The following is a 24198-nucleotide window of genomic DNA, read 5'->3' on the forward strand; positions in this document are numbered from 1 at the left end:
CTTCTTAGTAGATTTGATTTGTGATATTTGTAAATTTGGCAATGGTGTTCATTTCAATACTTCTTTAAATCAGTATATAAAAAGTATTGACTATTGGGTTAGTAAGCAACTCGATAGAATAATCATAAGTCGCGTTGAATTATTAAAGTTGTTAAATGTATACATAGTATATATTTTTTTTTATTTTTTATTGCTTAGATTTGTGGACGAGCTCACAGCCCACCTGGTGTTAAGTGGTTACTGAAGCCTATAGACATCTACAACGTAAATGCGCCACACACCTTGAGATATAGTTCTAAGGTCTCATTATTGTCACAACGGCTGCCTCACCCTTCAAACCGAAACGCATTACTGCTTTACGGCAGAAATAGGCGGGGCGGTGGTACCTACCCGTGCGGACTCACAAGAGGTCCTACCACCAGTAAGTAATACATAGTATAAAGCGTTTCTGAATTTGAAACCAGAAAATTCTAATATTTCAATCCTTCTAATAACAATTTCAGATATAATTAACTCCAGTTTTTTTCACAAAACCATGCGCCATGACCCATTCTTTCGAATCCTTAAATACGATTTTTTTTCAACCGAACACACCTATTGTAGTGAAATCGTTTTCATATTATGAAATAACCGAATAATTTAAATTCAATTAAAAATTCACGCCACGAATTTTCGTTCAAAATGCTTTTGAAAAACTCTCGTGTAAGCGAATATTGAAATACGCGTATGTACATTGCAAAACCGAGTCAGTACAATTTGTATGCTAATAATTTCATTGTTAAAACACTTAATTCTTGTTTTATTATAAATGATTGGTTTTCGTTATCATTACTATTGAAATGTTTTAGTTAATTTCAAAATCAATACATTACTATTTTATATTTTGAAACATGAATCAAATGTTTTTTTTTTTTAACGTATCGTAAATGCGCCACCCACCTTGAGATACAAGTTCTAAGGTCTCAAGTATAGTAACGACGGCTGCCCCACCCTTCAAACCGAAACGCATTACTGCTTCACGGCAGAAATAGGCAGGGTTGTGGTACCCACCCGCGTGGACTCACAAGAGGTCCTACCACCAGTAATTACGCAAATTAAAATTTTGCGGGTTTCATTTTTATTACATGATGTTATTCCTTCAGCGTGGAAGTCAATCGTGAACATTTGTTGAGTACGTATTTCATTAGAAAAATTGGTACCCGCCTGCGGGATTCGAACACCGGTGCATCGCTCAACACGAATGCACCGGACGTCTTATCCGTTAGGCCACGACGACTACGAATTGTAGTGTGTAATGTTTATGTCATTTTGTGGATAATCATTACCAATTATCAAATTATCAATGTTTACATAGATTTTTGCATTGCATTGCCCCAAATTCACACGTAAATAATTCGTTTTCGTAAACTCTATAAATTTGCGCAATTTCTGGTGGTTTTCTAAGTCTGAGCGGGTAGGGACAATCACCCTACCCATTTTTGCCACAAAGCCGTCACGGTCTAAAGAGTAGGTCAGTTATTTTACTATAATTTAAAATTTAGACTCAGATACAAATAATTTCTTAAGATAGTTTAGAGCTCTGGGAACTATATAGCATCATACGGGCCAAAAGTCGAAGCTAGCCGTCAAATAAATAATAGTTTAAAAAAGCTAACAAAATACGCTTTTATAGAAAATCCAACTAAAATAGAAAATAAATTTTAATAAATTTGAATTAAAAATAGGTAACAAAAAGATGTTATTGTCAAAAAACGTGGGGTACATGGTATAAGTAGTTATAAATATTTTATGAACCGATATGAGTAGAAGGGTTATTTTGATAACATCCTGAAAAGCACCCCGCGCTTTTTTATAATAAAATATTTTTTTCTTACACTATTTTAATTCAAATTTATTTAAATTTATTTTCTATTTTTTAGTTGGATTTTCTATAAAAGCGTATTTTGTTTTTAACTATTATTTATTTGTAATTTTTTAGTTGAATTTCAATTTTTTTCAATTTTTTTTAAATATTGAATTGTCATCGGTCCTTAATAAGTATGCCAAAATCATGTTCAAAGATTCCGTTACATACTAACATTTATACGTCTGAAGCTAATAATAGCGTATTAAAAATAAGATCCATAGATCTAGTATCATATTCGGACCGTTGCGGTGATTTTCCCAACAAGAGCACCCCTTGGACGGGAGATCTTTACACGGTCGTTCGTTTTAATACTGTTATTCTATTTAAAAAAAGACGTGTTGGACTCGGAGACTGCCACGGTAAAGCTATTGCGTAGCATTTTTTATCGACTTATGCAATTGTAAATCGACAATAATAATTTAATATTAAAACAACAATAATATGTAATTTTCTATTTTACAATTCTGTTTGTCACCGATAAATGGCGCTTGACGCAAAAGCTGAATCGCGCTATTGTTGTGTTACCCACGAAATTATATGACATATTTTGATAGTACATGGTAGGTGTTTGACTTCTTACTTTAAACACTACACAAGCGCAACGTGTGAATGTGTTGAATGCGAGCTACACAGTAGGCGTAGTGAGGGGTCGAAGGTTTTTTTCGTTACGAAATTTGACGATTCCGCTCTCAAGCCGCGCTCAAGGCACGCGATAAAATCTAAGCAATAGCTTAAAAAAATCAGTTACAAACCCAAATTAAAATTTTATGGCTGTCTTTTTATTTGTATTTTTATGAAACGAACCTTAATTGTTATTGAAAAGGGTTCGTTATACGTAAGTGTCGTTCAAAGAGCCGTGATGACCGACAGAAACTAAATTGAATGTTTCGCTTGATTACATTTTCAAGATTTTTCATTTAGTGTCTTAATATACGGGCTTAAACTTTAGTTTCTCGTAAATATATTATAACTAGCGGCCCGCCCCGGCTTCGCATGGGTAGTACCGCACGCGATGTAAAAAAATATATGTACACGTTGGGTTACATTATTGGAGTTTCAGTAAGGATCCCTAATTTTTTTGAAAATATAATCAATATAGCCTATGTCACCCGGGGATAGCGTAGCTTTCCAATAGTGAAAGAATTTTTTAAATCGGTTCAGTAGTTTCGGAGCCTATTCAATACAAGCAAACAAACAAATCTTTCCTCTTTATAATATTATTAGTATTAGTATTAGTATATTAGTATAGATAAACATTTGCGCTTTTCATTTTAATTTACAATATTAATGCAACAATTACAGTTTAATAATGTACACACACACACACACACAAAAGTGTCCATTGACAGATGAAATCACCGAACCGCGGGAAAATAAAGACGCGGTTTTTTTCCGTTTGGGCACGGGGAACTGTGCGTAATGCCGGAAAAGATCCTCATCTATCAATACAGCCCTATTCATTTCCAGCATGTGCTATGGAAGGTTAATTACGCAGAAAGTACAGTCAATACAAAAAAGTTTGTTGCTGTAATACATTATGGGGTCGGTAAATTGTGGAACGGTTTGTTTCAGTTGAAACTTGATGTATCGAAGGTTCTCGTTACTGCTAGCGGTATAGGGTAGAGGGCGAGTCGTTCAAGCAAATATCTAAAATTTGTAATATAGCTTCCGAAATGGTTTGAGGGGAGTGAGATAGTGATTCACTACGAGACGTATATTTCTTGAGTATTGTATTTAATAGCCTTTACATGTCATAATGTAAACGTTATTTTTAGATATTTCCGATATTTTTTTTGAGAATCCATGTCGCCTTCCACAGCATCCATGAGCAGTTACGTCAACAACAGACTATAAAACATTTAAGAAAAATACAGCTTCACGGACCAAGCGAAAGTAATGTGTAGTTTATAATACGTATTATTAATAAAAAAAATCGTTTAAAATATTAGTAATAAATTTAATACAAAGTTCTCAAAAATATTCAAATAACGTCAAATTTATGTTAACACTCCCAATTGCGATGATGGCTTAGTTAAATTTGCTTAAGTCGAGCGCGAAACGCTTTGGAAACATTGCTTCTAAATACTCCGTCTTCAGCGAACCACAAATTCTTTACACAGACACATTAGCATACGATTGATCTGAGTGGTCATGGCTCATGAGCATCACGGCTGAGCAGTGCCGGATTAACCATGTAGCAAGAGTAGCAATTGTTACAGGCCCTGCGCGAACGAGGCCCCCGCATATTTAAACCCACTCATCTCTGCCCGAGCTTAATTTTTTGAGTGACTTATTAAGAAAAAGTTGTTTGTATAAACGTGTAGAATTTCAATCAGCCTGATAATCAGCTCGACATTAATGCATTTTCGGCAGTAAAGCGCATAAAAAATGAGTTAAGGAACACTATGAGTCAAGAACGTCTGAATTATCTAGCTTTGATGAATATAGAATATGATTATTTGCTCAGAGAAATTAATACGAATAGTATCATTTCTCAATTTGCCCACATGAAATCTAGAAAAGTTACTTTGTAGAAGTTAAAAAAATAATAAAAGAAACAAATAAATAAATATAAAACATAAACATTATTTGAAGTACACCATTGATAAAATATAACGTTAGATATTCCTAAAAAAATAATATACTTTGCATTAAATATCAACTTTGAAATAGGTATTGAAAAAAATAATTTGTGTAGTATCATCAATTTTCAATTGTTAGTTTCATATCAAAATTATTCTATATAGCCAGAAATTCTCATCTCTGGCTTATTGTACTTGTCAGAGCCTAACAGCGCCTATAGTAATTTACTGAATACCCACAAAATTGTATAGATGGCAAATAAACGTATAGACTATTGATTTGTTTTTTTACCACTTTATACTTAAGAAGCCATAGTAGATCAAGGGCTCTTTGAAATAATTTGCTACGGGCCCCGCGCTTGCTTAATCCGGCACTGCTGCTGAGGGTTCTCCTCAACCCTTGCTGGGAGAAGGAAAGCACACAGTGCCACGTGGGCAAACTTTACCATAACCCTTCACAAGCAAATTGCTAACACAGTTTTATTTCGGCACACCCCGACGTGCCAAATCGAATGTGCACACAAATATCGGGTGATAACTTCTAATACATTACGTCTGCTTGTGTTTGACGTGTCAATCTTTGGAACGACCCGATCAACATCGTACATCAATCACTGTTTTATGTTGTTTGCCAAATTGATATAAAATATTAAGTAAGCAATAATCGATTTGATTGATTGATTTGATATTGGAAAACGCTGTGCAGGACGCCCTCGGGCTCGGTGGAGTGATGATCGGTGCAGGGTGGCTGGCAGGAACTGGATGAGAGGAGCCGAGGATCGTGCTCAGTGGCGAACAATTGGACTGCTATAGGCTGATGATGATGATGATGATGAATCGATTTGGTTGTTACTTTTAGTGGAATCAAAGTACATCGTAATGCTTTGTGATTAAGCTCTCTGTACGCGGTTGTCTGGAGTCAATCGTTCTGAGCGATAAGTTGACTTTGAATTCGGTGGATTGTGTTTCATTTTGTCATGTTTCATTGAAAAGAATTTGGTTTTTTTAAATTATTGCGTTTGTGAGTGGACTAGCTCACAGCCCATCTGGTGTTAAGTGGTTACCGGAGCCCATAGACACCTATAACGTAAATGCCACCACCCACCTTGAGATATGAGTTCTAAGGTCTCAGTTTTTACAGTACAACGGCCGCCCCATCCTTCAAACCGAAACGCATTACTGTTTCACGGCAGAAATAAGCGGGTGGTGGTACCTACTCGGGCTCACAAGACGTCCTACCACCAGTAAAGTAAATCGAGTTATCTGAGAGTGTCTCTCGGTGTTGCCTATCAGATCCATTGTCCACTCAGAGCACAGCCGGCCCTGACCGCACTCACTAAACTCCTAAAAAAAGTTGCCAACGAAACCGGCCTGTACCGTCATAACTCGCAATGAATATGTTTTATTACATGGACTTTTCGAGAAACGAATTGCTCTAAGCGTAGTACCGTGGCTGCGGCTTGGTAGATACAACGAAATCCTATCATTACTGACGTTTATGAGCGACCATAACCGCTTTAGATAAGGAGGACTGTAATCACGATTGGCATCGAAGGCACACGAGGACAACGAAGCCAAAAAAGGGATTTCTCCTGTGCGCCGGAAATACAAACAAAACACAAACACGTTCGCCCATATGAAAACGTATTTTTGTTTTAGATTAGATGGGTGGACGAGCTCACAGCCAACCTGGTGTTAAGTGAGAGCCCATAGACATCTATAACGTAAATGCCGCCACCCACCTTGAGATATGAGTTCTAAGGTCTCAAGTTTTATTTACAACGGCTACCCCACCCTTCAAACCGAAACGCATTACTGCTACACGGCAGAAATAGGCATGGCGGTGGTAACTACCCGTGCGGACTCACAAGAGGTCCTACCACTAGTAAAGTATGTCACAAAGGTACTGGCTACAACTAGAATGACCATAAAAAACTGTGTTAAGCTGGTATTTAGACGACATTAATGACACCATCAATCTTCGCATTAAATTGAATCCTTGCTCGTTAAATTTCAGCCTAATTGCTCATCATATCATAGCTGACCCTTTTTCTCTTTACGTAAAGGGTGCTAATGGAATTTTAGTATTTGCTCAAGTTTCTGTTTCGTAATCGGTCTGCCGAGGGATCTTTGTTTAATATATTTAAACAGTGGTGTAACGTATGAAAAAGATAGATTTATTGAAACTACTCGCGCGCCACCTGCCCTTCGTTGATGGTACTATGACAGAACCTTTGCTCGGAGTGAAGGCGATAATTGTATTAAATTTCGTCACAGTCCAATCAATGGTGTTTTTAGAATATACTAGCTGACCCGGCAGACTTCGTAGTGCCTCAATCGATAAATAAAATACCTAAACTTTTGTATAAAATAAACTTAAAACAAACAAAAGGAATTTTCATATTTATGTACCTTTTAAACCTTCTCTGGACTCCCACGAATAATTCAAGACCAAAATTAGCCAAATCGGTCCAGCCGTTCTCGAGTATTAGCGAGAATAACGAACAGCAATTCATTTTTATATAATATATAGATTTCACATTATTATTTATTATGATATTATATTAAAATTCTATTATTAACTTACGAACAAATAGAGATATATATGATAACATTATCTCTGTGATTAGTGCGAGTTTTTTAACGTTCTCGATAGCGTAAAAGTTAACTCAAATTTGTATGGAGTGGGAACGTTTGCCTACGTTTGCCGATAGGGGCGCTGTTCCAAATGCATACGAGTTTGAGTTAACGTTTACGCGATCGAGAACGTTAAAGAACTGGCACTAAGCACACAGTTTTTGAATTGCGAATTATTCTGATAACAGCATGATGCGTTGATTAAAGATATTTTAAAATAATGATAGCGATTGAAGTCGTCGTCGTCTAACGGATAACACGTCCGATGCATTCGTGTTGAGCGATGCATCGGTGTTCGAATCTCAGGCGGGTACCAATTTTTCTAATGAAATACGTGCTCAAAAAATGCTCGCGATTGATTTCCACGGTGAAGGAATAGCATCGTGTAATAAAAATGAAACCCGCAAAATTATAATTTGCGTAGTTACTGGCGGCAGGACCTCTTGTGAGTCCGCGTGGGTGGGTACCACCGCCCTGCCTGTTCGTGCCGTGAAGTAGTACTGCGTTTCGGTTTGAAGGGTGGGGCAGCCGTTGTAACTATACTTGAGACCTTAGAACTTATATCTCAAGGTGGGTGGTGCTTTTACACGTTGTGGATGTCTATGGGCTCCAGTAACCACTTTACACCAGGTGCGTTGTGAGCTCGTCCACTTATCTAAGCAATAAAAAAAGCGTGCTCTCCTCTGGTCTGATTCATCATCAATGAGTCCCATCGCGGGATCCAAGACCAAGTTCTAGACCAAGCTCTACTTCAACCCTGGGACGTGACGTAGATAAAGAGCACTACGAGAAGCCTGATGGACTTTCCGTAAAAGTCTTTCGCCGCTCCAAGCCTACAAGTTAGCAAGTAAAGGTACAAGAGAACAAAAACATTTAATGACAAAATACCGAATAGGGGGTCCTTTCAAAAACCTCCATGATCGTCCATTCCGTTGAGATTCATCTGTTTTTATCTTTGCAAATTTGCGACCGCGGATGCCGCTGCTAATGAGAAAACCTCAACGACACATCTTGGTACGGAGGAGACGGTTCTTTTAAAGCGTTTGACGTACATTGCTCGTTTACAAGTATTATTTTTGTAAACGTTTATGATTATAAGTGAACCTCAGTTGACTTAGCTGTGAAAGTGAGGCTCAGTTGCCAGAATTATTATTCTCAAGTGTATTTTTAGTAGACTGCAGTATGCTACGCGCCTGTCATAGTCTTAGTCCTGTATTGATAGTCATCAAACGATTAGGTGAACAAGCGCTTGGGATGTATGATGTATTCAAACCCCTGTTGTATTCACGCCACTGGTCCAACTCGTGGGACGATGATGCGATACTACAAGTTACAGTAGAAAACGGCATAACGTTGTTATGGAAATATAATTAGGTAGGCAGCGGCTTGGCTCTGCCCCTGGCATTGCTGAAGTCCATGGGCGACGGTAACCACTCACCATCAGGTGGGCCGTATGCTCGTCTGCCTACAAAGGCAATAAAAAATAAACATAATATATACAACGAGGAATACGAATTGAGAAGAAACACACTTCGATTGTAGTTTCTGAAACAATTACATTGAGGTAGCAAAACCGTACTCACCCAACGCTCGAACTCCGATTGGGGTTAGAGCCCGGGCACATAGTAGGAGGGGAGTCTTTGCAGTCAACACTACAATCAGACTGGCAGTGCCATCCTGAAGACGTCGATCGCAGTAATCGTCCATGACCAATGATGTCGGTATTCGCAGCACTGCGGCCAGTAAAACCTCTGGTGTTTTATGATACCTTCCTGGGTCAGAACGACCTTGCCGCCAGAAATATATCCTCTTAAAATGAGATATTTTTTTGCAAGCCCTACACCAGCAATGTATACAGTAAAATGTAACATAACCTTATTGTACAGAAGCACCAATGAATATAGTTTTACAGCGGTTCGCTTACAATAAAAGGGTTTCCGTTGTTTTGAAATGAAACTTTTCTGTCGTACAGAATAGATGAGGCCGGTACAGAAACAGCGAAATTCAATTGTCAACTAAACAGTCTCTAGTTGAATAAAAATTGTCAAAAAAAATTGTATGTCTGCTGTGAAAATGTGAAAATGCTAACGTTATCACTACATAGTATAAAACAAAGTCGCTTTCTCTGTCCCTATATCTGTCTGTTCCTATGTATGCTTAAATCTTTAAAACTACGCAACGGATTTTGATGCGGTTTTTTTTAATAGATAGAGTGATTGAAGAGGAAGGTTTATCTATATATTAATACGTGAAGCAAAAACTTTGTATCCCTTTTTACGAAAATTGCGCGGACGGAGGAGTATGAAATTTTCCACACTTATAGAGAATATAGAGAAGAAGTGCACAATGCTAATATTTTTTTTAAATAATTCATAAAAGATACATTAAATCAATAAAGAAAACATTACACACACTACGTACCATGTATTTGACGCACACACGCATGCATACTATTTACTGTGAAACTTTTGTTCTTGGCGTCTGTTGTCAAACTGAGAATAGATTAAATATTGTTTGTTATTAATATTTTTTATAGTGTAGCCTTGGCGAAAATTGTGATGAAGTATAAAATACAATCATAATAGTGTACAAACTTACAATTCCAATTAGTTATAGTCGAATTTCGACTACTGCGGGACCTCTAGTATGTATAATAACATCAATTAAATAGTGGAGAAATCTATAATATATTACAGTTTCCGAAGCGAAGCGAGGGCGGGTCCCTAGTAATCTATAATTTGTTTTATCTTAATTACGTCGTGTCGTATTCTATTACGCTATTCAGACAGATTAAGACCTTGAAACAATCGCGTTGGCTTACCAAGCAATGTATGCAGCGCGGTGCAAGATCTTTCTTTTAGTAGACTCACATTGATACACAATAACCAGATTTCTATCAGATCTCTCCCAAAAATATTAACGGTTTTTTATCTCTCGGTTAGAAACTGCAGGATTTCTACCGCACATCAGTGCTTTGAAGTGTAATATGCCGTATGTCTTCAATCGAATCTTGTGCATTTTTGTCGCGGCAATAGGCTGTTCATGAACCGACAAGGCGATTAAAGCATTCATTTAACGAAGAGAATAAAAATAAGTAAAAGAAATCAGAATCCCCTGTGTTATGGATACCAGAGACATCGTTTTTTTTATTGCTTAGATGGGTGGACGAGCTCACAGCCCACCTGGTGTTAAGTGGTTACTGGAGCCCATACACATCTACAACGTAAATGCGTCACCCACCTTGATATATAAGTTCTAAGGTCTCAAGTATATAGGTATTTACAACGGCTGCCCTACCCTTCAAACCGAAACGCATTACTGCTTCACGGCAAAAACAGGCAGGGTGGTGGTGCCTACCCGCGCAGACTCATAAGAGGTCCTACCAGCAGTAAAAAAGTATATATAGTATAGTTATACATAGTTATATATACTTGAATAGGTATATAAACAGTCAACCAAAGAGCAATGTGGGAAACGAATCCACGACCCTCAGCGCAACAGTCACTAACTACTCCACCACCGAGTCAGCCATAGTTCAAATTCAGTCAAAGATTGAACTAAAAAGCTTCAATTTTATTTTTCTCTTAACAATTTTTCATCAAAGCAAACTCAATAAGATAAAAGCGAAAGCGGAGTACAAATCAATTAAACAGGATTCTCGAACTGTCTACACGTCAGTAAACAAAGTGCAGTTAACTTTGAGAAATGGACCGGCTAACTTAATGAAGCGGCTCAAACAATTGTATTCAGCTGGAGGCTGCGTGCTTATGCACTGTCGTAGTTTCGAACAGAGACGTACTCGGAAGGGGGTCAATTATTGTGAACTAGCGACCCGCCCTCGTTTCGCTTCGGAAACTGTAATTTATTATTGATTTCTCTACTATTTAATGGATGTTATTATACATATAAACCTTCCTCTTCAATCACTCTATCTATTAAAAAAAACCGCATCAAAATCAGTTGCGTACTTTTAAAGATTCAAGCATACATAGGGATATAGGGACAGAGAAAGCGACGAAAGCCACTTTGTTTTATACTATGCAGTGATTTGTTAGCGTAGTTTAGTTTAGAATTATTTTAGCTAAAAAACAACCTTGAGTTTTATTCATATATTCGGCTAAATCCAGGCGGCACTTATTTGTTGATGTAGGGGATTAGAGTCTGTAGGTATACGACAAAGGGAAGATCTTCCACCGAGCGGGTGATATTGCTCGGTAAACCGACGGTCCGAATGTTGTTGTTCGGAACTTGTATATATGTAAGATTATCTTGAAAATGTCGTAAGCGAGATTAAGTCATCTGTTAAATATGTTGCGTTGTATGATGGCTACCCACCACAAGTCAATTAGGTTATGGTTTATAAAAGGCTACCATCGTTCTGTTTGTTTATGTTGTGAAGCGTCGTGTGTCAAGTCAACCGTTATGCCAAAGCCCTTGAGACTAGGATCTTGTATCTGAGGATGAGCAACATTCATAATCTAGTTCTGTGACGATGCAATAACAACCATAATGAGCTCGTTAGACTTATTCTTTCTCGAAGATCTTAGGACGATAATTTGAGAAAATAGTTTTCACCCAACAAGTCGTCGTGGCCTAAAGGATAAGACGTCCGGTGCATTCGTATGTAGCGATGCACCGGTGTTCGAATCCCGCAGGCGGGTACCAATTTTTCTAATGAAATACGTACTCCACAAATGTTAACGATTGACTTCCACGGTGAAGGAATAACATCGTGTAATTAAAACCAAACCCGCAAAATTATAATTTGCGTAATCACTGGTGGTAGGACCTCTTGGGAGTCCGAACGGGTAGATACTACCACCCCGCCTATTTCCGCCGTGAAGCAGTAATGCGTTTCGGTTCGAAGGGTGGGGTAGCCGTTGTAACTATACTGAGACCTTAGAACTTATATCTCGAGGTGGGTGGCGCATTTACGTTGTAGATGTCTATGGGCTCCAGTAACCACTTAACACCAGGTGGGCTGTGAGCTCGTCCATCCATCAAAGCAATAAAAATAAAAACAGAATAGGAATAATTTTTGGAACTTATTTTGGATATTGATCTTCTGATTTTAGTTTCTTATTTTTAATTTAAAAAAATGTGAACTCATTTCGAATTATCTATGTCGCATGGATTGGTTCCCCATAGAGCGGCCCTGACTACATCTATGTCGCTTGCTTTACTGAGTTCACTGAGACGATAATGGTACCTACTCCGAGTTCGGTGCGGACTCGTTGCACTTCCTCAATTTAGATCGAATGAGGATTATTTAAGGCAAAGTTCTGTTATATTATAGAGTAAGGGATGTGTCAAAGGGGAATAGAAAGGAGTGTGTTGGGCGTGACGCTAAAAGACCGCAAAAGAGCAGCAGACATTAGATCTACAACAAAGGTGGAAGACGTACTAAAGAAAATAAGACGGTTAAATGGACGATGGACAGGACTTTTTTTTTATTGCTTAAATGGGTGGACGAGCTCACAGCCCACCTAGTGTTAAGTGGTTACTGGAGCCCATAGACATCTACAACGTAGATGCAACTAACCGCTTTAAAGACGCAACAAGATGGCGTTATCAAAAAAAAAAAACGAGCAAAGCTCGAGACTCGTTAGCGGTAGGCAGCGGCTTGGCTCTGCCCCTGGCATTGCTGAAGTCCATGGGCAACGGTAACCACTCACCATCAGGTGGGCCGTATGCTCGTCTGCGTACAAGGGCAATAAAAAAAAAAAAAAAAGATCATCATCTAGTGCTTTTAAATTACCGTCCTAATGTTTTAGTCTTAAATAATTTCATACGTAGCGGCGCACTCAAAACCATTACGTTTAAAGCGATGGTCCATTATTTTAAACAATTAAACGACGTATTGGGCCTATCAAAACGTCTCGAGCAGGTCGTCTTCACAATACCCGTAACCGTAATAGGTTTTAAGCAATTGTTTAAGCCTTGATTACGTATTATGGCTGATTAAAATTTCGTGTAAACGCTTTCAATGGTTTTGTCTTTAGTTTTGAATACGTTCTACGAGTATACTGTTGTCGGTTGGATCCATCTTTTGTTTACTCCGAATTTACAAAGTAATCAAGCCTGTTTGTTCCGTAATAATATTATTAGGACAGTTTGTAAGACACTAGATGATGACTTTTTTTTTGATAACGCCATCTTGTTGTATCTTTAAAGCGGTTAGTTGCCCTCAATTAAGAAAAGTAATATTATTATTCGCCAATAGATGTCGGGAAGAGTTGATTATTGAAAACACGAATAGAACAACATTTTCAGAAAATAAATCGTAGCTAGATCGATTTATCGCCCCTGAAATCCCCTGTATACTAAATTTTATGAAAATCGTTGGAGCCGTTTCCGAGATTCAGATTATATATATATATATTAATATACAAGAATTGCTCGTTTAAAGGTATATAAGATATGTACTTTAGTTTTTAAATGAACTAAGAACTCTGGGTCAAAAAGAACTCTAAATCGTTTGGCTACTTAAATGACAAAATTGATTTCACTAGATAGGTAGACTAGATCACGGCACATTTGGTGTTAAGTGGTTACGGGACACCATGCACATAACAACGCGAAGACGACTTTGAGAAAAAGTAAATTTATCAAGGAGACACCTTCAGAAATGGACGGGGTGGTGGTATGGATCCGTGGAGACTACCTTTTCTCTTTCACTATGGCAGACGAGCATACGGCTCACATGATCGTGAGTGGTTCTCGATGGTCATAGACAAAAGCAATACAACAACACAGTCGTGCTGCTTACCCAATAGGACTTTTAAAACCACGTCTGAAAAGGACATGTCATAGGGTGCTTCTCATTTCCCGTTAGTTCATGGCGAAAAGTGATTCTGGAAAAGAGTTATGCACGAGCATGTAGGGTCCAGATAGTATAAACTCTACTCTGGTGGCGGACGGTAAGGTGTAAGAAACGCGCTCACGAGATCATCTCACACAAGAGAGCACACCCCACGGTGATGCAAGATATTGCAATGGTGCAATCATGCAAGATATGCAAGGTGATGCACTGACGCTGATACAACCGAAGTCCTTCCGCAGACCGTAATCTTAACCGGACCGGACAGATTATAATTGTAATCACGTTTTTTTTTATTGCTAAGATTGGTGGACGAGCTCACAGCCCACCTGGTGTTAAGTAGTTACTGGAGCCCATAGACATCTACAACCTAAATGCGCCACCCACCTTGAGACATAAGTTCTCTAAGGTCTCAGGTATAGTTACAACGGCTGCCCCACCCTTCAAACCGAAACGCATTACTGGTTCACAGCCTAAATAGGCAGGGTGGTGGTACCTACCCGCGCGGACTCTCAAGAGGTCCTACCACCAGTATGAAGAGGTCCTACCACCAGTATACCTCTGTATGTATGTACATAAATACATCGAATATATTTTAATACAGTATTAATTAGGCAGTGGCTTGGCTCTGCTCCTGGCATTGCTGAAGTCCATGGGCGACGGTAGCCACTTACCATCAGGTGGACCGTACGCTCGTCTGCCTACAAAGGCAATAAAGAATTTAAAAAATTAAAAACAGTTCCTGTGACGGGTCCAAATGAAAACATTATAGCTTAATGGAGAGGCTTCCTCAAGGCGCTTTGCATTCATCTTCTTGGAATAATAATGGTTTTCTATTGTGCGTAAATTAAACTCTAGTTAAGCTGTTATTAAACGGTTCGTTGGTATTAACGGATTGTTTTCAGTCGAGAGGCGGCGCAGAAATGATTAATATTTATTTCGGATTAAGATTTTGTGACTTTTGAACGAATCAAATTAATTTATTGTATTAAATTTCTCTTATATTCAAATTATCTATACTAATATATTATAAATCTACAGTGGTTTTTACGGATGTGCCGTTATAATTACTGAACCATGCATCCGATTAACTTGAAACTCGGTATCCATGTAGAAAATACACTTACAAACATAATTATACAAGTACTTAATGGATAGGCCAATATTTATATGAGTGTTGGACTCGCTACACCAGTTGCGGGGGAGTTAATGATGAGAATCTTTGTGGGGGTGAGAAATAATAATGTTAATTTTAAATGCCTAGCGAAGCGGCCGGGTACAGCTAGTCTTATATATAAAAATGAATTGCTGTTCGTTAGTCTCGCTAAAACTCAAGAACAGCTGGACCGATTTGGCTAATTTTGGTCTTGAATTATTCGTGGAAGTCTAGAGGTTTCAAAGGTAGATAAATATGAAAATGCTCGGAATTAAATAAAAATATTAATTTTGTTTTCCCTTTGATGTGTCCCCCGTCGGACGGATTCCTTTTTTTTTTGTTTTAAGTTTATTTTATACAAAAGTTTAGGTCTTTTATTTATCGATTGTGGCACTACGAAGTCTGCCGGGTCAGCTAGTACTAATATATAAATTTACAGTGGTTTTTACGGATGTTCCGTTATAACTACTGAACCATGCATCCGATTGACTTGAAACTTGGTATCCATGTAGAAAATACATGTACTTAATGGATAGGCTAATATTTATATGAGTGTTGGACTCCCTACACCAGTTGCGGGGGCGTTAATGATGAGAATCTTTGTGGGGGTGAGAAATAATAATGTTAATTTTAAATTCCCAGCGAAGCGGACGGGTACAGCTAGTCATTTATAAATTTTTAAATGTTTCGTTCTGAATCAGGCTCTGAAATATCAAATGTTCTTATTGAATACATGCAGCTACTCCCCATGTGAAGTCCAAGTCTCTGTAATATCAACGACTCTCCCACACATCAAATGAGGATGTGTGCAGTCTATATAAGCAACATGGTCAAAGAACGCTGCCGCCCAATCTCTGATGGACTCTTAAGACACTTTTTATGACGCCAACGGGAAATTATGAGGTGGTAGTATTGTAGACAGATGTTACACAGACGGACGGTTTTTTTTATCTACTTAAACTACTTTTTATCTACTTAAACTAATTAATATCTTCTTTTTTTTGCTTCGCCCATGGACTTCGGCAATGCCAGGGCCAGACCCAAGCCGCTGTCTAAGATCTACTACAATACTATTTTTTAAGTAAGTATCGGGTAGTTATCGTTTAACAAAAATATTTGACAGATGCTTGAATCACACTGACCACATTTTCAAGATAAGTTTGAATATGTATAAGTTCCAAGCAATAATATTCGGACCGTCGGTCTTACTAAATATCACCAGCTTATTGGAAGATCTTCCCTTTGTCGTTAACCTCAAAATTACTACGCTGTTTAGACGACCTCACCATATATATTCGCAAAGGCCTGTAGGTTTTCCATTCACTAGCTCTAAGTTAAGTTGTCTTTTGTCAACTAGCAGTGGACTTATAAGTGGTAATACACGAACAATCAAAAAGTAAGGACAGATTGAGTTCTTAAGGACCAAATGCGATTTATATCTCGACTTAAAAACAAATCAAGCAGTCAGCGAATCGTTCGAAACTTGAACATTATTTTCATTAATAACAAAACATCTCTCGGATGTCCTGCGTCAATTAGCGTTTTCTAATTGACTTAATTCTTTGGTGATTAATTCTAACGAAACTTCATTCGGTTCGCGAATTTCATGATGAATTAGAAATTGAATTGGAATTTACAAGAGTGATCGGCTTGCGAGACGTTGGTCGATTTCATATTATTATTTCTTGAGCTTTTGCTTGTTTACTTGAGTGTATATAAAAAAGAACGGTTTTCTTTTACTACCCAGCAAAGATACCATTCACGGATAACGCAGTAAAGTTAATAGCTTGATCAGTCTGAAGTTTCTTTTTGATACGCTTTTATTAGCTTCAGACGTATGTACCTATATGTTAGTATGTAACGGAATCTTTGAACATGATTTTGACCCCTTTCAAAACGTCGGATTAACTCGAAATTTGGTATAATTATTAAGGACCGATGACAATTCAATATTTAAAAAAAATGGAAAAAATTGTAGTTCAACTAAAAAATGAAAAATAAATAATAGTTTAAATTTTATTGTAAAAAAAGTGTGGGGTGCATGTTATCAGTAGTTATAAATATTTTATGAACAGATATGAGTAGAAGGGTTATTTGTATAATATCCTGATAAGCAACACACGCTTTTTTTACAATAAAATGAATTTTTCTTACACTAGTTTAATTCAAACTTATTTCCTATTATTTAGTTGAATTTTCTATAAAAGCGTATTTTGTAATTTTTTTTAAACTACTATTTATTTAATTTGATGTTCTAGTGTCTTCCAGAAATGACAAAAAGAATTACAAAATCAAGAGAGCACATGTGTTACGGGGCCCGAGTCGATCCGTAATTCGAAATTAGATCCAAACATGGACGAACCGTTTCATAATAAAGAGTGCTTCTTGCTACCATCCTATTTATACTCCGAACTTTAAGCGTGGGATGTATCTATGGTCACTAGTGGTCGCCCGGTTATCGAAATTCGACTATAATTACTAATTTAAATTATAAGTTTGAACATTATTATGGTTCTATTGTCAAAGACCTTACTTCTATAATCACAGATTTCGCTAAGGCTACACTATAGACAAATAATATTATAGAAATAAATATTAATCTATTTTCAACTTGACCACAGACTAGCAATAAACATAATATATAGTATATATGCGTGTGTGTGTGTGTGTATGTGTCAAATACATGTTTTCTTTATTACTTTTTTTATGCATTATTAAAAAAAAATAGTATTGTGTACTCCTTCTCTATGTTCTCTAAAGTGTGGGAAATTTCATAATGCTCCGTTCGCGCAATTTTCGTAAAAAGGGATAAAAAGTTTTTGCTTCACGTATTAATATTTTAAATTTCTAAACGACGATCAAAGGAAATTGAATTTTAATTAATAACTTCTTAAAGTTTTTTTTACATTGTAACTGATTTTAATTGCCTTTTTTCTAATATAATATATCTAAAATAAAATGTCTTAATTATAAATTTACTACAAAATATAAACTCACAACCTCTCAAGTAATAAAATTGAAAAAAAAAAACGACATCCAGTTGACATCTCATAAACGTCACTGTCAAAAAACCGTTTAATATGAATCTGTATGAAACTTTAGAAAATTCAATTTACCTAATCGAAATAATGAAAAAAAAAAACATCATAAAAAATACTTAGGCGTTTTGTCAACGTCTAAAGCAGAATTCTTTCGGAATTATTATTAAGGGAGCTTCGGATTTCAGTTTTGTTCGTAATTCCGCGCTTCCATAAATGACACTTAAATTTATTAAGTAAAATCGACTGTAAGAATCGGAAAGAAGACAAATTTCTATCGTTTTAAAATATAAATATAAATAAAATATATAAATATATAAAATATAAATAAATAAATAAATAAATAAATATGAGGCTAGTTTGGAGTCATATTGGGCCAATAGCGTCGATTAGTTAGTTCTTGTGTAAGAAAACAATGGGAATCAATGGAAAATTTTAGTGATAGCTGGTGAAGCGTTAGGTATGTCGGATAGGTGGTACAGCATATCGCTTTTATCTTCAGATTTGACGAGGCCGTTTTTACAGGTGGTAGAACCACTTGTGAGTCCGCGCGGGTAGGTACCATCACCCCGCCTATTTCTGCCATGAAGCAGTAATTCGTTTCGGTTTGAAGGGTGAGGCAGCCGTTGTACCTATACTTGAGACCTTAGAACTCATATCTCAAGGTGGGTGGTGATATTTACGTTGTGGATGTCTATGGGCTCCGGTAGCCACGTGACACCAGGTGCGTTGTGACCTCGTCCACTCATTTAAGCAATAAAAAAGCACTCTTATGATCCGGTTTGCGACAGCCTTTATCCTATTTAATTGATTTAACATTACTGCACCGTTTTCGTGGTTCAGTCTTGCAGCATCTGTGTATAGAAACAACAGTTCATGTTAAATGCCATTTTCTCTTCCGTTCTTCTGTTTTTTTAAATTTTCAATCACATAGCCATTTTTATCATCATCATTCTTTCCTATTACCCTCTGCTGGGTTGTAGGGATCAAATCATTTTTTTTCCATTTACATCGGTTTTGGGCAGTCTGTTCTAGCTCCTCCCACGTTATGTCCAAGATAACTAGCTTCTGCTCCACCGAGCGACGCCAAGTTGTTCTGGGGCGGCCTCTCTTCCATTTTCCATTCAAATTCAAAATCATTTATTTCAACTTAGATGTAAGCATAACACACTTGTTGAATGTCAAAATATAAATAACAATATTAACTCTACCACCGGTTCCAAAAAGAGCTACAGTCCTGAGAAGGACCGGCGAAACAAACTAAGCGGGCTTTTTTTTCTCTTACAATAAACGAAAAAACAAGTCAAAAAACACAATTAATTTTCAATTCAATTAATCGTAGCCATTAAAATAAATAGGATCGGATACATTTGAATTTTGAGTTTCAGAGCTAGTGTATGTGGTCAAAATTCTGATATTGGACGAACACTATTTTAAGTATAAGATTTTTAAACGTGTTGGATACTTAAAGTTATTGTGATGGCGGATGACTTCGGTTTTATGCGAAGAAATTTACATTGCATATCGTAGATTGGACTGAACTATACTTTTGTTTACGCACATTACCGATAGTAGCACATTGTCTTGAAGGAACATTGTCTGTTTTAAACATTCATACACACAATAATTCGAATAATTGTTAGACATATGTAATTTACCGATAACAATTAATGTTCATTAGGAATTTTGGTTCGTGTCAATGATTTTCGATTTCAACTTTCTTAATATCCTTCGAATGACAATTTTGAAGTTCGAAAACGTAGCCCGTAGGATCCCCTGTTTTATTACAATTGAAAACGAGCATGCGGTCCTATTGACGGTAACGGATAGCGTCCTTTTGTAATAAACAAATAAAAAAAAATTAAGTAGTAATTGTCACACAGACAAGATTTATAAAGGTAAATAAGTAAATTTATGTAGTGGTCGTGGCCTAAAGGATAAGACGTCCGGTGCATTCGTATGTAGCGATGCACCGGTGTTCGAATCCCGCAAGCGGGTACCAATTTTTCTAATGAAATGCGTACTTCACAAATGTTCATGATTGACTTCCACGGCAAAGGAATAACATCATGTAATAAAAATCAAAACCTGCAAAAAATTAAAATTACTGGTGGTAGGACGTTTTGTGAGTCCGCACTGGTAGATACCACCACCCCGCCTATTTATGCCGTGAAGCAGTAATGCGTTTCGGTTTGAAGGGTGGGGCTACGGTTGTGCTATACTGAGACCTTAGAACTCACATATCAAGGTGGGTGGCGGCATTTACGTTGTAGATGTTTATGGACTCCGATAACCACTTAACATCAGGTGGGCCGTGAGCTTGTTCAAGTATCTAAGCAATAAAAAAAATATTAAAACAAAATCAGGGAACTCTCTCAAGTGATCTTCTTAAGCCACATTTTATGGGATACTTGCTAGAGCAAAGCTGTGGTATGCATCATCATAGCTAGTTTATGAATATTTGTGTCCAGTTTAAGGTAAAGCCTCACAGTATTGACTAAAGGTCCAAATGTAATGGAGATTTTATTATTATATGCCCATTCATGGCCAAACTGAACTGTTCGCCCGGCTTCGATTTTGTTCACGTGTGCTCACATCTGATAACCTGCCAGAATTTTAGCCGTGTTAATGTCACGGACGACACATGGTACTACCCACTCGTAAGCCAGTTCAGAATAAACAAGAAAGAATAAGGTCAGACTGTTCTCTGACGCAGAGAAAAGATCAATTTGATACGTATCTTTGTAGAGAGGGGTTAATTTTAATCAAAAAGAAACAAGCACGATGGATTGGTACATAATTAGGTTACTGCGAATGGTTGCGAGGTTTTCCGCGTGTGAAAAACCGACTAATAAATCTGCAGTGTGTTCTCTGAGCTTTTTCACGAAATGACGGACTACCTCGGACCTGCCGGGAAAGATCAGATAGATACAGAAGGGTTCACAAAACTTTGCACTATAATTTTGAATTAAATTTTTAAAATAAACATCTTCAATCTACTGCGATTTTATATATATTATCTATACTAATATAATATAAATCTATAGTGGTTTTTACGGATTTTCCGTTATAAATACTGGACCGTGCATCCGATTGACTTGAAACTTGGTATCCATGTAGAAAATACATGTACTTAATAGATAGGCTAATATTTATATGAGCGTTGGACTCCCTAATAATAATGACAATAAATAATAATGTTAATTTTAAATGCCCAGCAAAGCGGGCGAGTACGGCTAGTTCATTCATAAAATTATAAAATCTCGTAGCAGCCGCTACGCCGTAGCTTCTTCGTAGCACGTAATACGTTCAACTGTGAGTTTTGTTTTAATTTTCGTATTAACATTTGTATAGTATATTATTAAGTATACAATAGTGTATACAATATTGTAGTGTATATAATTGTTTAGTTTTTAAATGCGGAGATATTTAAATGGTGTTTAGTTGTGAGGTTAGTTTTTAAATTAAATTCACTGTTTGTCTTCCAAATAAAATAAAATAGAATAGAAAAATAATATTAGAATCGTAGTCGTAAACATTCCCTTTTGTACGTTTACATTAATTTTTCCGAATGAAAATAGCAAAGGGAAAAAACGTTTTTTATTATTGTAAAATTGTTTTTTTTTGAAAACGCCTGTAAAAATACATTTTATTTTTTCGGTTGAATTTAACATATCGTTTGGTTTAAACAAAATATCGGGCGGGCTGCGGAATTATTAATCGTGGATTTGAAATAATAGAAATGTGTTTTAAGTTAATATTTCAGAGATAGGTTAGCTGGTTTGGCTGAACTGCTGTTACTTGTGATATCCACGTCCCATACGATGCCACGTAAGTCGGCTGTTGTACGTCTGCTTTCGACAATAATAAAAGTTAATTGTGAATTTTGTGTGTCTGAATCTTCCTTAGAAGCAATAAAAAAAAAGACACAGTTTGGACGCACATTGCAAGATAAGTCTTTTATTGCGTGGATCAGTCTTTTTTTTATGATGGGTGGACGAGCTCACAGCCCACCTGGTGTTAAGTGGTTAATGGAGCCCATAGACAGCTACAACGTAAATGCGCCACACACCTTGAGATATAAGTTCTAAGGTCTCAGTATAGTTACAACGGCTGCCCCGCCCTTCAAACCGAAACGCATTACTGCTTCACGGTTGAAATAACCAGGATGGTGGTACCTACCCGCGCGGATTCACAAGAGGTCCTACCACCAGTAAAACGGTTTTCACTCCAGATTACTGTTTAACGAAATATGAATTTCCGTTTCAGTTGTTTGGCAAGCTATTGTTCAACTCTGGGTCGATAGACCATGATTCGCCTGATGCTGTAGTTATCAGAGCCTATACACATCCCGACACGGGTGTCGCCATCCACCTCGCGATGTCATGCTAAAGTATAGAATTTATAAGAACGCCTGTGCTGATTTTCAAATGGAATACATGGCTAAAATATCGTGACGAAAACCGACGTTATACTAAAGCCATTTTTAGTCACAAGTAAGTTTTTAACAAACCAACTTAGCGTCTGTATCCATATACGTATTAATAAAGAAAGTAACTCCATCACGTTAAGGATAAGCTGCTGAGATGTCATTGGGCAACATCTTGCCGCTGCAAGCCTACGAGATCAATTAATTTCCCTGCAAACGCCGCCGGATGTGACCGCCCGGATATCGTTAATAAATAATGAAAGATCACTAAGAGTTTCCGAGACGGTTGTCTGTGGCAGCTGCTTTTGAACATGACTCCGTTTACGATAATTAAAATAAGACAACACAGTTGTATTCAAATTTCATAGGCATTAGGTCCACCATGTTTTTATTGAAGCCTGCAAACGCCGTCATAACTTGGCGATTGATACACCATCGAAAAGAATCTATAAAAAATACTAACATTCTTGTAATACAATTATATGATTGGTGTACTCAACGAAGCGTATACAACCATATCGCTGATGTACTCACATACTTATATCTCTGGAGCTAATTGTAGTTATGAAAAAAAAAATGAAGTCTTAAATCGTAACATGCTATACACGTCTTTCTTCATCAGGTCTGAAGAAAATCACTCCAGCTGATGATAACAACAGACGCGACATTAAATCTCATCACTGTTCCTTTCCGCATTTGATTATCGCGTGGTTTAAAAGACAAATCATTGGGAAGAAAATTTTTGTGCGTCGCATTTAAGATCATCGATTCATCAATGCATACGCTGTGAGGACGATGTGTGACGTGAGTATTATCGGTGCTCTGAACACGTTTGAGCGTCTGCCGAACTGGAAAACTATTGCCAAGTGCAATCTTGACCGTGGGACTACTTTGTAACTCTTGTTTAACAAATCGCGTTTGATTAAGAATAAAAAATTTAGCAACATCGGATTTGCATAATTTTTCATAACTTCAATTTTCTTTTTTCATGTAAACTTATGTGAATTAAAGAGCCCTTTGGAATCTCCAATAGGATTGTTTACTTATAAAAGTCAAACCTGTCTTTTGATACGTCAAAAACTAAAACGAATTATCGTATAAAATATTACAAACACATTTTTAAGTTCAGTGCAAACTATGTATCCGCTAACAATAGTCATAATCGAAATCAAAAAAATCTGAATAAAAATTTCACTTACCGTTGATCGTCGTAAACTTTTTCAGGAAAAGACGTAGCCCCAGATGCCGGTTGAGTGGTGACTGGTTTTCCTTGAAAGCCTCCTAGGCTTATATAGTGGTGCGAGGGCGCGGGGCGGGGGGCGGGGCGTTCAGGATTTGCTCGGCCTGACTCCGCCCCATTTTGACATATTGCGATGACGTCATCGGTTACGTCATTTAGGTTTACTACCGAAGATAGAGATGGGGCATGGAAATTTAGTGGTTAGGTAAAACAGTATGTATATAGATTGTAGATCACTACATTTTGATTTTTTTCTTCCTAATCACACAAATAAGAACTATCTTAAAATTGGTTCAGTTATTATGGACGTACAGACACTTCTGTTCTGTTTTGGAACGATCTGAATTTCGTGGTTAATTTTTTCATCACAAGTTTTTACAAGAACCTTTT

General features: G+C 37.1%; 2 protein-coding genes across 3 annotated transcripts in view; one reads left to right on the forward strand and one right to left on the reverse strand.

Annotated features, from left to right (window-relative positions):
* The window catches only part of LOC134200071 (uncharacterized), a 40683-nt gene extending 17085 nt beyond the window's left edge, over positions 1 to 23598 (forward strand). Inside the window, exons 2-3 of the mRNA XM_062671995.1 lie at positions 22409 to 22635; positions 23191 to 23598. The gene's annotated coding sequence lies outside the window, so the exon portion shown is untranslated. The remainder of the gene's footprint in view (positions 1 to 22408; positions 22636 to 23190) is intronic.
* PTSP (prothoracicostatic peptide) overlaps positions 1 to 23842 on the reverse strand; it is a 90226-nt gene extending 66384 nt beyond the window's left edge. Inside the window, exon 1 of one of the 2 annotated variants that reach the window (XM_012697121.4) lies at positions 23768 to 23842. The gene's annotated coding sequence lies outside the window, so the exon portion shown is untranslated. 2 annotated transcript variants of the gene reach the window in all.
* Between the last annotated feature and the right edge of the window lie 356 nt (positions 23843 to 24198).

This window comes from Bombyx mori, chromosome 14 (genome assembly GCF_030269925.1).
Source record: "Bombyx mori chromosome 14, ASM3026992v2".
In the NCBI taxonomy this organism is placed as follows: domain Eukaryota; kingdom Metazoa; phylum Arthropoda; class Insecta; order Lepidoptera; family Bombycidae; genus Bombyx; species Bombyx mori.